Genomic DNA, 14197 nt, shown 5'->3' on the forward strand with positions numbered 1-14197 from the left:
GTAAATTCCGGTCCCATAGTTCTTGAGAACGGACACTAAGGTAACGAACTTATTTTGGACCAGAGGACCAATTTTGGACCACCTTGTCTAGCTCTCTTATGTAACAAATGATCATTAAATATTTTAGCAAATATTGTCGAAGCCAAGGGACTTAATGTAATGCACTTATTTTATTCATTACTAGTTGCTTTATGAAAGAGCTAGACAAGGTAGTCCAAAATTGGTCCTCTGGCCCAAAATAAGTCCGTTACCCTATTGTAGATTGGTTCCAAATGCGAAGGACAGTCAATTTTTGATATCAAGATATCGGAGATAAATAAGGCCCGTGTGACTGCTCGATGGTCTTTTTCCGTGTCTAGGCCAATATGGCCACAGTTGTTCTCGTAGCATGGAAGGTGCAATGGGTCAGACAAATTCGATTGGTGAAGAGCATACCGCATAAAACGCGATCAGCGTCATTCTGATAGGAGAAGCTCCAAACTTCCGATGCGTATTTCAGGATGGATCTAACGAGGCCGCAGTAGAGGCTTTTCGAGCTGTAAACGTCTCTGAAGTCCTTCGTAACGAGAAAAATAAAGCCCAAACATCGAAAAGTATTACCTATCTATTATATATTTGTACGTGTCTTGAAGTAAAGTTTTTGATCAAGAATCACACATAAATCCTTGATGTGGTTCACACGAGCAATTAAGTGGTCCGAAAGAAAACAATCGGCGGAAATGGAATGCCGTTTGTGCGAAAAAGTTATGACAGAACATTCATTACGCCAGGTAGTTGTTGTTGCACCAGGTAGCGAAAAGATCGAATTGACTTTGTAGTGAAGCAATGTTATCGGGGCCTTTGATTGCGTTAAACAAATTCAGATCATCAGCAAAGGCGAGTTCTGGTCCGTCAAGCAATACAAGAGCGTCATTAGAATAAATGTAAAACACAATCGGTTCTAGATGGCTCTCTTGTGGAACCCCGGAAGCAAGGTTGCCGAAATCACAGAAAAATCTGTAATTTCTCAGAATTCTGAGCAAATTTTAATCACAGAATCTGTGTCACAGAACACAGAATTTTGAAATATTCACAGATTTCACAGAATTTTTTGATTTAGAATAAATTTTCAAAATTATAATTTTTTTGATCAATATAAAATTAAGATTTATCACTTTGAATTAGGAAACTATGATAAGATTGGTTATGTACATTGATTTTTCGCAACTAAAATGTTAAAAAGACCCAATTTATCAAGAATTTTCAATTAAATTGAAGGGAATAGTATCACAGAATTTTTGGGTAAAATCACAGAAAGTCAGAATTTTTTTCTCAAAAACACAGAATTTTTTTCGGCAACCTTGCCCGGAAGTAGTAGGGAATTATCTGGAATACGAATCCTCAGTTCGAACAGTCAGTTTTCTTCCGATCAGGTAGCTGCGAAACCAGTTCAATAGGCAACCGCAGATTCCAAGACGTTCGGGTTTTGCAAAAGCAATTGTGTTATAAACCTTTTCAAAGGCGGCGGACAAATCTGTGTAGATTGCGTCAGTTTGAATAACCGTTGTAAAACTATTTTGCACAAAGGATTTAAATTTCAGTTAGTTCGTACTCGTTGAACTCTTGGGCATAAACCCATGTTGGTCATTGGAAAGAAATACTCCTTACAAAATCAGAAAAAAAGTCCAGGATTATGAGTTCGAACAGTTTTTCAATAGCGCATAAGGCGGATATTCCTCTATAGTTATTTATATCCCTTTTGTCACCTTTTTTGTGAACAGGAAACATATAAGCATCCTTCCACAGCGAAGGGTAAAAGACTCAGTCCAGCGAAGCTTTAATTGGGGACAATAAATGTGGCATAAAACATTTCAGAAATGTGGCGAGTATTCCGTCCGGTGCCAAAGAAAGAGAGTTTTTCATTTTAGCAGTCGCCTTCAAAATGGTTTTCTCTTCTATTGCAATGATGTTCAAAGGAGTTTAAGGAAGAGACGTTTCGAGCAGCGTTAGCTATTTGATCGGCAGAGATTAGACCAGTTGTAAAAATACTAGATAGATTACAGACAGGGTTTGTCCGGAAAGTAATAGGACTGATTGTTTTCCGCCACGACTGTACTTCGGAGCGTGCGCGCGTTGACTGGATTAGTTAGAGGGCGTTCCTAGCTATCAAACGAGCGGCTCTTCGGTTGTCTCATAGCAACGAAAAAATCAGGAGAGCCAATTTCGTGCGACGTGTTTCTGTGAGCGGTGCAAGCCGAAAATGCAGCGTTCGACCAGAGGTACGCGAAATTCTGAATGAAACTCGTAAAATCTGCAACGAAGTCGTTTGAAATGATCAAACAGACTTACCCAGATGTTGCTTCAGCAAGAAGTAGTATGTTTTGCTGGCACCAATCCATTTTGGAGGGCCGGGAAGAGGTCTGCGATGAAGACCGTGCTGGAAGACCTTCGACACATTGTCGATGTCTGTCGAAGCCGAAGGTCTTCAAGCACGATCTTCTCTCCGCTGATTTTGGATATGACTTTTCTAGGAGTTTCATTGCAGCCGCGCCAGATAATTCCTGAAGCATCGAGAGCTACCTTTGTTATACGCAGAATTTAGTTTACGGTTCTGGTCTTTAGCGCTTTGTGCCTATTATTATTGCAAGGGATTTGTATTTAAAAGTTTTAATCTGGCGTAGTTTTTTGGTAACCCAGGGAGCTCTAGAATTTCCAGTTACTTAACGTTTCGGAATATGACGATCAATAGTATAATTGATGATGTTTTAAAATGTTTCTGCCAAGGAGTTGGGATCCGACAGTATGAGCTCGGATTCCCAATCTATATATTCTAGCACACCAGAGATAGCTAGAAAGTTTGCGTTTTTATAATCATGGTAAAATGCAACTGGTTTATGAGAAGAAAAATCCAAGCCAGAAACTTAAAAAAAAACCAGAAACCTGAATGCTGTTTTTGTAAGTTTAATAGGATCAATCTTTAATGCCTGTATGAAAACGTATAACAAAGTTGTTGAGAAATATACCGTCAAACGGGGCATCACGCAACAGCTGGGTTGGATGCAACATTTATATGACACCACACTCAAGCAATTTTTAATTTAATGTATTGTAATAAAGTTATCTTTTAATGATAACAAAATGATGATGACATAGTTTCTCGCACCTTTAGCAAGTTTTTTATTGTTTTTTATTTTTATATAAAATTTGAAAAATCGAGCAATAAATGTACAAATTTTAACATTTTCGAGGCCGAAAAAAACTTTATCCAGTGTGACGGATTGGCTTGATGATATTACCTACAAACTTTTTACTGGTTTCCTTATGCTATATCAACACTGTTGGTGTAAAAATATTTTTCGAACAATCACTAAATTTTTAAATAAATATTTAATAATTTAGTTAGGTGTCAAGGGTAAAATACAACAATATGCAAATCAAAGAAACACCTTGTAAATCTCGTTTCCATGTGCTGGAATAAGCATGTTTTGCATTACGCGTTTGTAAATATTGAAATTTCATTTGTCCAAATCTTTATTTTTATGATTTCAGCTTGTAGAAATTTTCTTAGTTTTATTCAACCCATAAATGTATATAGCAGTATGAATCGCAAACATATTAAAATCTATAAATTTTCATACATGTTCATAAGATTTTTCATTAAAACAAAGTTTGTTGCAAGTTACCCCATTTTCGAAGGAGTATCCGGGATTGTCGTGACGGGGCTTAAACTTGGAAATTGTCCAATCGGTCATCCCTTTAAACGGGCCACAATTCCTTTGAAAGCGTTTTCTAATCGGTAAACGTTTCTTTGTTTCTTTCTGAGGTTTGAGAGTAAAAGTACAGCCTCCTCTTGATGGGGTATCATACATTGAAATCAAGTATCAAATCAGTTTTAGTGGGAAGAACCACACTAGGCAGCAAAAATATCCTATTGATATTACCCGGTTTCAATCAAATTTCTATCTAGTAAAAATGCATTTTATAGACGTAATCAACAAATTTTTTTTATGATCATAATGCAGCTGCCTCAGGTTTTTTTGTTCCTTTGTTTGTGAAGCTTTTTAACATTGTAAACGTAAATAGTAAAACGTAAGCTTAGTACACTCAGACAAGTGACAATTTAGAGATCTAGAAATAGTGCATCCATTTTCTAAATTGTTGTGATATCATCAATCACCCAAGCATCCCACTTACTGTAAATTTTCTGCGAGTCGAGAATTAGATAGATTGGCGATAAATTAACAGTCACGTAAATTGTAGATGAATCATTGAGCTGGCACGGAAGGCCTCCTCACCGCATGTTTTCTTCTCTTCTTCCCACACCATACTGTGGAATGTCACGAATGCCACGCCCCATCAAAGTAACGTTCCGGGGACCCGTTGGAACGCACCGATTGATGCGGAATGCCATGAACGAAGCGAACCGACGACGCGACGGATAGGCAATGGTCGAACTTGTCATCCGCAGTCGAATTGAGTGATGTCTGTCGAGCTCATTATACACAATTTATGAACACACTTTAGCTGACAGCCAGGTCATTAGCAAAGTCCAGAAGACCTCTCCCCAGCTACAGCTCCCGATGTTTCGTTGTTTCATACATTCCGTAAACAAATTGATTGGGTGGTGGACTTCCTGGGAGCAGTTCCTTGAATTCCAAATCAGGCGAAAAATCTTCAAAATCGTTTGGCCGCCCGCTGTCGTTTTGGTTGGCGGGAAAACGTTATCTACTGCAATGGCTGTTGATTTATGATTATGGATGGTGACAGTTTTGTGATGGTCACTTAGTAGTTTCATGTTTCTGGCAATAATTTGCTGTTTTTTTTTTTACGTTACGCATTGTTTGAACAGTTTTTGATGCTTCTTTGAATTTAAAACGTTATGGTATAACAAATTTTCATTTTGGTGCAAAGAAATGTAAGATTAACGTGTTTTTTTTTTGAAACTTTATATAAACAAATGTACGTAAATTTCGTATTCGTTTCTAATCGTTTTTTGTGTACGTGTAAAAAAAGAAAAGCTTACAAAAAAAAGTTCATAAAGTCTATTTTACAGCGCCCCTAGTTGTCACATCGCAAATCTATTGAAAGTGTTTTGATCCGGATGGTTTGTTGACTTAATGGTGAAAATTTCATCAAGATTGAAGCAGTCAGTCAAAAGTTACCGACGATGGAACGCGAAAGGCGGGAGAAAATTCTGCACACTCACGTAGAGAAACCGACGTGGTCAGGGGTAAAGATCGCGAAATTCCTGAAATATCCAAAATCGACTGTAAATTCGGTGCTGCAACATTACCGGGAGACCCTTACGGTGGATCGAGCAAAACAAACCAGGCGTAAAAGTGGAACATATGACCGGAGGCTGCGAGAAAAGGTAATTCGATCAGTTCACAATAATCCTGGAATCTCTTTGCGTGATTTGGCGAAAAAGTTCAAGACGAACCACAGTACAGCTCGACGAATTTGTTTGCGAGAAGGCTTGCGGTCGTATCATGCAAGCAAACACCCCAACAGGACGCTGAAACAAAACCTGGTTGCCAAAACCAGGGCAAGGAAGTTGTACGAGAAAGTGTTGACCAAGTACAACGGATGCATTTTGATGGACGACGAAACTTTCGTCAAAATGGGTTTTGTACAAATACCAGGTAACAAATTTTACCTTGCGAAGCGTAAAGGGAATGTTGCGGATAGATTCAAGTTTGTTTTCGCAGTTAAATTTGCTCGTAAGTTGATGATTTGGCAAGGGATCTGTAGTTGTGGGAAGAAGACTAAGATTTTCATCACTAGGGACACAATGAATGGGAATGTTTACAAAGAAGAATATCTCCAGATATCTCCAGGTTTTGCCATTCTTCGATCCCACAAAAGTCCGGTGAAGTTCTAGCCGGACCTGGCAAGCTGCCACTACAGCCGGGATGTCGTTAAGTGGTATAAGGAGAACAAGATCAATTTTTTTGAAAAAAGTATCAATACACCAAACTGTACGGATTTTCGTCCCATCGAGAAATATTGGGAAATAGTTAAGGGCAAACTGAAGAAATGTGGTAGAACCATGAAAAAACCCGCTCAAATGGAAAAGTGGTGGAACAAGATGGCGAATGAGGTAACCGGCAGTACTGTGCAAAAAATGATGGGTGGTATAACAAAAAAAGTTTGAAAATTCATCCGAAAAGCTGACGAATGATTTTTATGTATTTTTTCCTTAAAGTTCAATAAAAACACTACAAAATGACATTTTTACTTTTTCTGTACGTTATTTCTTTGCGGAGAAATGATCTATTTTATCCGACCAGATTCTATGTGAAACAGACTTTAATAATCGGGCAAAAACCAAGTAAGATGGCCAACTTGGGCTGTAAATCGGTCATTTTCATACCGGTAGATTATTTTCAGGTGGTTTGTGTGAAATCAGGATAATCAAAGATTTGTTTTGTACGTTGTTTTCTGCTACGATTGTTCCGAAACTTCCGGAAATTCCCCCCCCCCCCCCCCCTTCTCTCCATGAGATTTCAAAAATGTTATGCAAAATGTTCTTCTTTAAAATCAAAATTTTAAATTCTTAGTCAAATTTTGATGAACGACTAAAGTGAATCAAGAGTAACAGTCCCGTCAAAGAACTATGGCCAAAACCTCAAAATCTTATTCCAGGTCCATAATCCTACCACAGTTTTTCAAAAAAAATTCTCACCAGCTAATGAATATTTAAAGCCTGTACTCGAAAAACGCTATCAAAATTAATCCACAAAAGAAGTTGGTGTATGAACTTTAGAGTCCTTAGTCCCAAATATCGAATTTTCATCAAGATTTAACCTTTATGAAGCTGCCAGATGAGCCAGATTTTGCCCGAAAGTTTTCACTTTATTTGCAAAATCAAGAAAAAAATAAATCATGATCATGATCATATTTATATATTTTTAAAGAGATTAGAAGTGGCTCACGTTTTCCCATGGCCCACGTTACCCTATTCTCCCCTACACAAACCAATGCACTTTGCTTTTCTCCTACCTTTAGAATGCATCAAAAAAATTCTCAAACTTTTAATCAAAAAATCGTTATTTGAAGTTTTTCAGGAAAATTCTTTTTTTATTTTCTTTTTTATTCGAAAAGCAGAATTATTAATGTCTTTATATAGTTTGTAAAAAGATTTGAATCGTTCGCCAGGAAAAACTTTATTCTATACAAACTGTTGTTACAATTTGTCATCACTTCAATTCAAAAGTCTTAAGGAGCTTGAAGTAAGAAATATATATTTTTAGGAAATCATAGTCTTCTCTGCGTTGGATGTTGAATCGGCATTGAAAATCAAAGATTAAAATCCTTTTTTTCTGAGCATATTTTCTTAAAGTTTTTTTTCTCATTTAATTTGTCTTCCTCTAAAACCTGGTTTTTTCAACAAATGGTAAAAAACTGCTTTATAATTTGATGTTCCGTAAAAAAGCATTGAATTATGCTGTAGGAAGGTTGTCAAAATCACAGGAAAATTCATGATTTCAAAGTTCTTCAAGCAAACTTCGTCAAAATTTCGTTGTTTTTTCAATTTAACTTTCATCAATTTTCGTCATTAGTCAAGAACAAAAAAAAATTTTCCATGTTAATGTTAATTTTTGTTCAGAACTAGCATTTCGCCAAATTTGATGAAATATTTAAATTTTCGTAAAAGAAAAAGCTGAGCCTATTCATCATACAACTTTATTTTTGCTTGAAACAAAAAAAAGATCTCAATTATCGACTAATAAATGCCTATAATATTTTATGTATATACACTGCCGGTCAAAAGTTAGAGATCATCCTCTCAAAAACATGAAAATTTTCATCGGCCATATCCCAGCCATCTCATTACATATTGGAATTATTTTGAACTCATTCATGATATCGTAAGCCGAACCTTCTTTGTATGTATTTAACAAAATGTTAATATTGAGTTTCTATGACTTAAATTTAGCTTAAAGTTGGGATACTTTTCAAAAACTGAGCTTAAAATTCAAACCCGATCATCTCAGGTTGGGGTGGACAAAATTTCAACATTTGAGTTGCATTCGAATAATTTTTTTCATACTTATTAACGCATATTTGTTTAACTTTGTGCGAAAGATTTTCAATGTACAAGAAATAGCTTAGCGAGCCGCACAAACAGGTCTCGCGGGATGAATGCGGCCTACGGACCAACCTAGCACTAAATAAAATGAGAAACCATTTTCGAAGCTAACGTGTGGAAATTCAAGTTTTTCTGATTGAAAAACTAATTTTCAGTAAACATCCTGTTTGAAATTCTTCATCCAAGCATGAAATTCTGGGACTGAGCGAAGTCCGTTGGCCTAACACTGGAGATCACAAGACTCAGTCCGGGCAAGTCCTGCATAACTCTGGCATACGAGGAGAACATGCTTCTCGGGAACGAGGAATTGGTTTCCTGTTAAGCCCGCAGGCCCATGCGGCCCTCATAAGATGAAAACCGATAACCGAAAGAATAATCGTAGCCAGATTCAGAACACGGGTTAGAAACCTTACAATGGTCCAGTGTTATGCGCCAACTGACGTTGCCGATTTGCAGGAGAAAGAGCAGTTTTACAGTCAATTGAACAGCGTGGTTGAGAGAATTCCGAAGGGTGACATTCAAATCCACTTAGGCGACTTCAACGCAAAGATTGGCTCCGATAATCAGGACTTTGAGCGCATCATGGGGCGCCATGGTCTAGGACAGATGAACGAAAACGGAGAGCTGTTTGTAGAATTTTGTGGCAACAACAACATGGTGATCGGTGGATCGCTCTTCCCCCATCGACCAGCACATAAGGTCACTTGGGTATCCCGAGATGGCCGAACAGAAAATCAAATTGACCACATCTGCATCAGTCAAAAATGGAGAAGGAGCCTTCTTGATGTCCGCAACAAACGAAGCGCAGACATTGCATCTGACCATCACCTCATCCTTGGCGAGATACGACTGAGAGTTGCGCGTGTCCAACGGCGCGAGGAGAAAATCGGGTGTCGATACTACGTCCGCCGGTTGGAGAATCCAGAGGTGAAAAGGGCATACGTTGAACAGCTAGAATCCCGAGCCTCGGAGCTGCCGACAGACGGAACAGTCGAAGAACAGTGGTGTGGAATCAAGAATGCCTTTATCACGACGAGCCATGGTACTCTCGGTAAAGTTTGTGGAAGAAGGAGTGAATGGATGTCGGATGAAACTAGGAGGATGGTCGATGATCGAAGAAAGGCGAAAGTCGGAATTGAGCAGGCATGTACTGGGTCAGCCAAAGCAGCCGCTCGCTTACGATATGCGGAGCTGGAAAAGGCAGTTAACACGTTCGTCGCCACGTCACCCATATTCGGCAGACGGGTGTATTTCCTGGGAGGCCCCGTCACATCAAAAAGCAGGTGACGCTCTCTTACTTGAGTTTACCGCTCAGCTTCGCCACACGTTTCAAATATGGGAGTTCTCCCTCTTTGATTTCTCTCTCTGAAAAATTTTTTGGGCCCGGCGAGCAAAACTTCCAAAATGAGCGTGGCGACGAACGTGTTAAACGAGCTTGTAGACGAGACAAGAGAGCCTGGACAAACTCCCTAGCCAAAGAGGGAGAAAGAGCCGCCGCCATTGGAGATATCCGATTATTATATGATATTTCTCGCCGCCTTAGTGGTGCAAGGACTAATGCAAGAATGCCGCTGAAAAACCGAGCAGGTCAGCTGCTGACAGATCGAACAGATCAGCTCAAGTGTTGGACTGAGCATTTTGATCAACTTTTCCGAGTTACAAATAGCAATGGCCAACAGAACCCGCAGCTCGAGGCGCCCACAATAAGTCGCATTAAATGCGTCAACTCGAAAGCGCCCTCGCTGGCTGATATAGAAGCGGCAATCAAAGACATGAAATCCAACAAAGCGCCTGGTATCGATTGCATTCCTGCTGAAATGCTCAAAGCCGACCCTACCTTGTCAGCACAAATGTTGCTCCGTCTTTTCGCTGACATTTGGGATACTGCAACATTCCCGGCCGATTGAATGCAGGGTATCCTCGTAAAGGTTCCGAAGAAAGGAGACCTAACAGAGTGCGGTAACTGGCGAGGCATAACGTTGATCTGTACAACCCTCAAAGTACTCTGTAAAGTGATCCTGAACAGGATCTAGAAGAAAATCGACGCTACACTCCGACGGCAACAAGCTGGATTCCGATCCGGACGATCATGTGTGGACCACATCACAACGCTACGAATCATACTGGTACAAATCAACGAATTCCAGGACTCTCTTCTGATGGTGTTCGTTGATTTCGAAAAAGCATTCGACCGACTTAACCATGAAAACATCTGGGCGGCTCTAAGGCGACGAGGAGTCCCAGAGAAACTAGTCCATCTCATCGAAGCACAAAACGAGGCATTTTCGTGCAAGGTCTTGCACGATGGTGTCTTGTCCGAACCAATCCCGGTAACTGCTGGAGTGAGACAGGCATGTATCTTGTCACCGCTACTTTTTCTAATCGTAATGAGGTTCTGACTGGATCGATCGACTATGCACCGAACCGAGGATTGCCGTGGAATCCTTCAACAATGGAGCAACTGAACGACCTTGACCTGGCAGACGATATTGTTTTGCTCGCCCAAACACAACCGGATATGCAGAGCAAACTCGACGACCTCACCGAAAGTTCAAGGCAGCAGGTCTCAAAGTCTATGTCGGAAAGACCAAGTCGATGGAGATCAACACAGGAAATCCCTCCAGTTTCATGGTAGCTGGGCAACAAGTTGAGAAAGTGGAGTGCTTCCAGTATCTTGGTAGCCAGATAACGCCTGATGGTGGTACCAGGAAAGACATCGAAACCCGGATCAGAAAGGCCCGGTTTGCGTTTGGGAGTCTCCGAAAAATCTGGCGTTCACGCCATATCTCTCTACGAACGAAAATCCGAATCTTCAACTCAAACGTCAAATCCGTATTGCTGTAGATATGGGTGCGAAACTTGGTGCACATATGCGGTAACGACGCGAAAGCTGCAAGTATTTGTAAACCGCTGCCTGCGGAATATCATCCACGCTTGGTGGCCTGAAAGCTGGATCTCGAATGAGGAACTACATCTCCGGTGTCATCAAAGGGCGCTAGAAATCGAGATTCGGGATCGTAAGTGGAGATGGATTGGGCACACGCTGCGAAAAGATAAAAACGAAATTTGCAGAGAGGCGCTAGATTGGAATCCAGAAGGGCATCGAAAAAGAGGCAGACCCAGAAACTCGTGGCGGCGAAGCCTAGCCGCTGAAATCCGAACTGTCGACGAGAATCTTGACTGGGACCAGATGAAGACGCTGGCTCCGGATCGTCAACAGTGGAGGTCTTTTACCACGGCCCTATGCACCGGAGGATCGGCGCGGGATCATTAAGTTAGTTAAGTCCTGTTTGATAAGCGGTGGGTACAAGTTGATTTCTGGCTCCCATATTTCGATACGATACCATTTAGGAGACCAAGTACCAGTGTAAAATATGTGACGATTTTGTTGGTTTCTGGAATCAAGCGTCGAGTTTTCATTTAATAGGGATATTTGTATGTAAGAAGAAATTTTTGCCTATTAATTTATCTAAAAATCACGGAAGCTTGAAATAGAATATCTTTCTCATCGTTCATTTGCTAATTCTTAAGTTTAATTGTTTGCTTGTATAGCAAGAAGCTTAGTGTTGTCTTGATTTTACGTGCATGGCTTTAATAAACTAACGCTCTTATTGGCTATGCAAAGACGCTTTTGCGCTTTTTTTCTAAGATTCGTAACGTAACGAATCGTAGAAAATTTTCAGCACTGATAAAGGAAACATTCCAAAACAAAATACTGTCAAAGAATTCTAGATCCGACCACTAGTCCCACCACTTGTCTATTCAAATATCTTAAATAAAGAAAAATCAATTTGATTTTTCGTTGGTTCAAACTATCATTTTTAATTACCCAGAATATTTACAATCTCCCATACCATTGCAACTGCTTCAAATTTTTTACCGGCGCTTTTTGTTTTAACTTTACTGAACTATGATTGATTGTGCCCAGCTATATTCCCCAACAGCTAGGCAATCGAACAACTGTTGCCAACGGATTCAATTTATCGAGTGGCTAGTGTGGAGGGAAAAAAGTCGAAAAACCCAAAACCTCCAGAGTAGTTTATCAATTTCGGACCAATTTTCTGCGCATTCCGTTTCAAATAATTCAATCGGTGGCAATCGTAAGCTAATTAACTTTTTTAATTCCATTTTTTTTTCGACTGTGTTCGTTAAATCTCCTCCTCGTTTGTCCCCTGACTTGGGTCGAGTGCACTTTTCTCATTACTCACCCATGTAGGTGAGTAGGTAGTCGTAAAGGGCGAAGGTGTGGGCTCGAAAAGGTTTTATGGTGGATATTTTTTAATTTCATTGGCGCATTTTTGAGCAAGGTTTGGGGACCCCCATTGTATGCAGCTGGCTAGCGATGTTCGTCACATTGGCGAACATTAATATTGAGTTTTTAATTGATGAGTTTCATTAATTTTTCATTTTTTTTTTTTGGCTCATGTTGGATTTTGTGCTACTGCTCGGTGAAATGCGATGATGAGAAGGGGCACTCCCGAAGTGATTTCAGCATAACACAGGAGGGTAACAGTTGGTTCGGTTTCAGGAGTTTAATTTATTATTATTTCCACTGTTTGGTTATCCGGTGGAATAATTTGCGATATAATTATGCAAAACAGAACGCTGAACATTCCTGACCACGGACATTGCTGTTGATAAATATTATTTCGCGATAAAACAGCCACCTTCTTGGTGGGTGGGCTGTTTTCCGGAAGGGGCAGTTATGTATACTTTGGGATGTTCTTTAAACAATTTTAAAAGATGGTTCAAGTTGTTTGAAAATTACATATCACGAAAAAATTTCACCATAATAAAATGTAAAACAATTACATTCCTTCATTTGTTTACAGTGATGACTTGGTTTTTCAATTTTTCCCCTTGAAAGATAAATATAGAACCACTCCATTTTTAATATTATTTTTTTTTGCCATTGACAACCATTTAGACTGAAGATACGGCGCTTTGCAAAATGACTACTGATGGGCCTCACACCCCCTTCGGGAGCGGGCCTTTTTTGGATGTCTCACCACTGACACTACAGTGATCGCTAACTTTCTCTAAGGAGAGAACCGAAAAGAGCCGATTAATTGCGGATTGATTAGAACAAAACCCAAGTAAAAATTGAAGTCTTATGTCAACCTTCACAGTTCGCTTGAAACTATTTCCTTAAGCTACTTTTTAAGCCAAAGCACATTCTTTGCTTTAGCACAACTTCTTTTAAGCTAACATATGAACTAGTTTTTAAACGCCTTTCAGGCTAATTCTATAAGCTTTAATAAATCATCCAACAGAATAGTTTTATTCGACCTTATAAACATATTAAGAAACCCTTCAGAGTTCTCTTAAGACTACCCACAGCTCTTATAAAATAACTTCATGTAATCTGATAGGAATATTACTGTTGTGGATTTCTGTTCCGTATTTTTTTTTTCTCGTTTTATCATTTACTCTCCCAAGCATTTGGTGATTGGAGAAGATACCATTTAAATTATTTGAAAAATATTTTCGTTTTCATTTTCAATATATCATAGCATGAAACTTGCTGCAATTTCAGATTTCTGGTGAAATATATACGAAGTAGTATCAAAACATGAGCGCACCTATTTAAAAGGAAATCAAGGTTGTCCGCATTTTAAGAATATTTTTAATAAAAAATAATAATTTAAGGAACCTATTAACTTGCTCAAATGATGCAATTTCAGTTTTGCATTGAAATTCATTATTTATACAACACACAGTATCGCAAACATTGTCAAATTTGTTGAAAATGTCTAGTTTTTAGTTTTAAGTTAATTTTAAGCAAGATGGCGTCAGTAATTTCGATTGTATTTCACAATAAACATGGTGTTTATAAGTTAATATTGAGAAGCTTAAAGCACTTGTCAAACAGTTTTAAAATGGTTTTATGCCAGTAATTAAAATTTTAAAATAGTTTGAAAAGACCTTGAATCGCAGCTTCGTTTGACGTTTCTCTTAATAGAGTACACGCTCATGATAGATTTATCCATTTTTGAATAAATGAAGTTTGTCGCAGTTGATTTGTTGCTGGGCAAAAGGCATTCATACAACTTTTTGTTTTGTTTCCTGTTGACTATAAAGATGGATGGGTGTATGGGAAAATTTCTCTGCAAACAGTATGCTAAC

This window comes from Uranotaenia lowii, chromosome 3 (genome assembly GCF_029784155.1).
Source record: "Uranotaenia lowii strain MFRU-FL chromosome 3, ASM2978415v1, whole genome shotgun sequence".
Classification (NCBI taxonomy): domain Eukaryota; kingdom Metazoa; phylum Arthropoda; class Insecta; order Diptera; family Culicidae; genus Uranotaenia; species Uranotaenia lowii.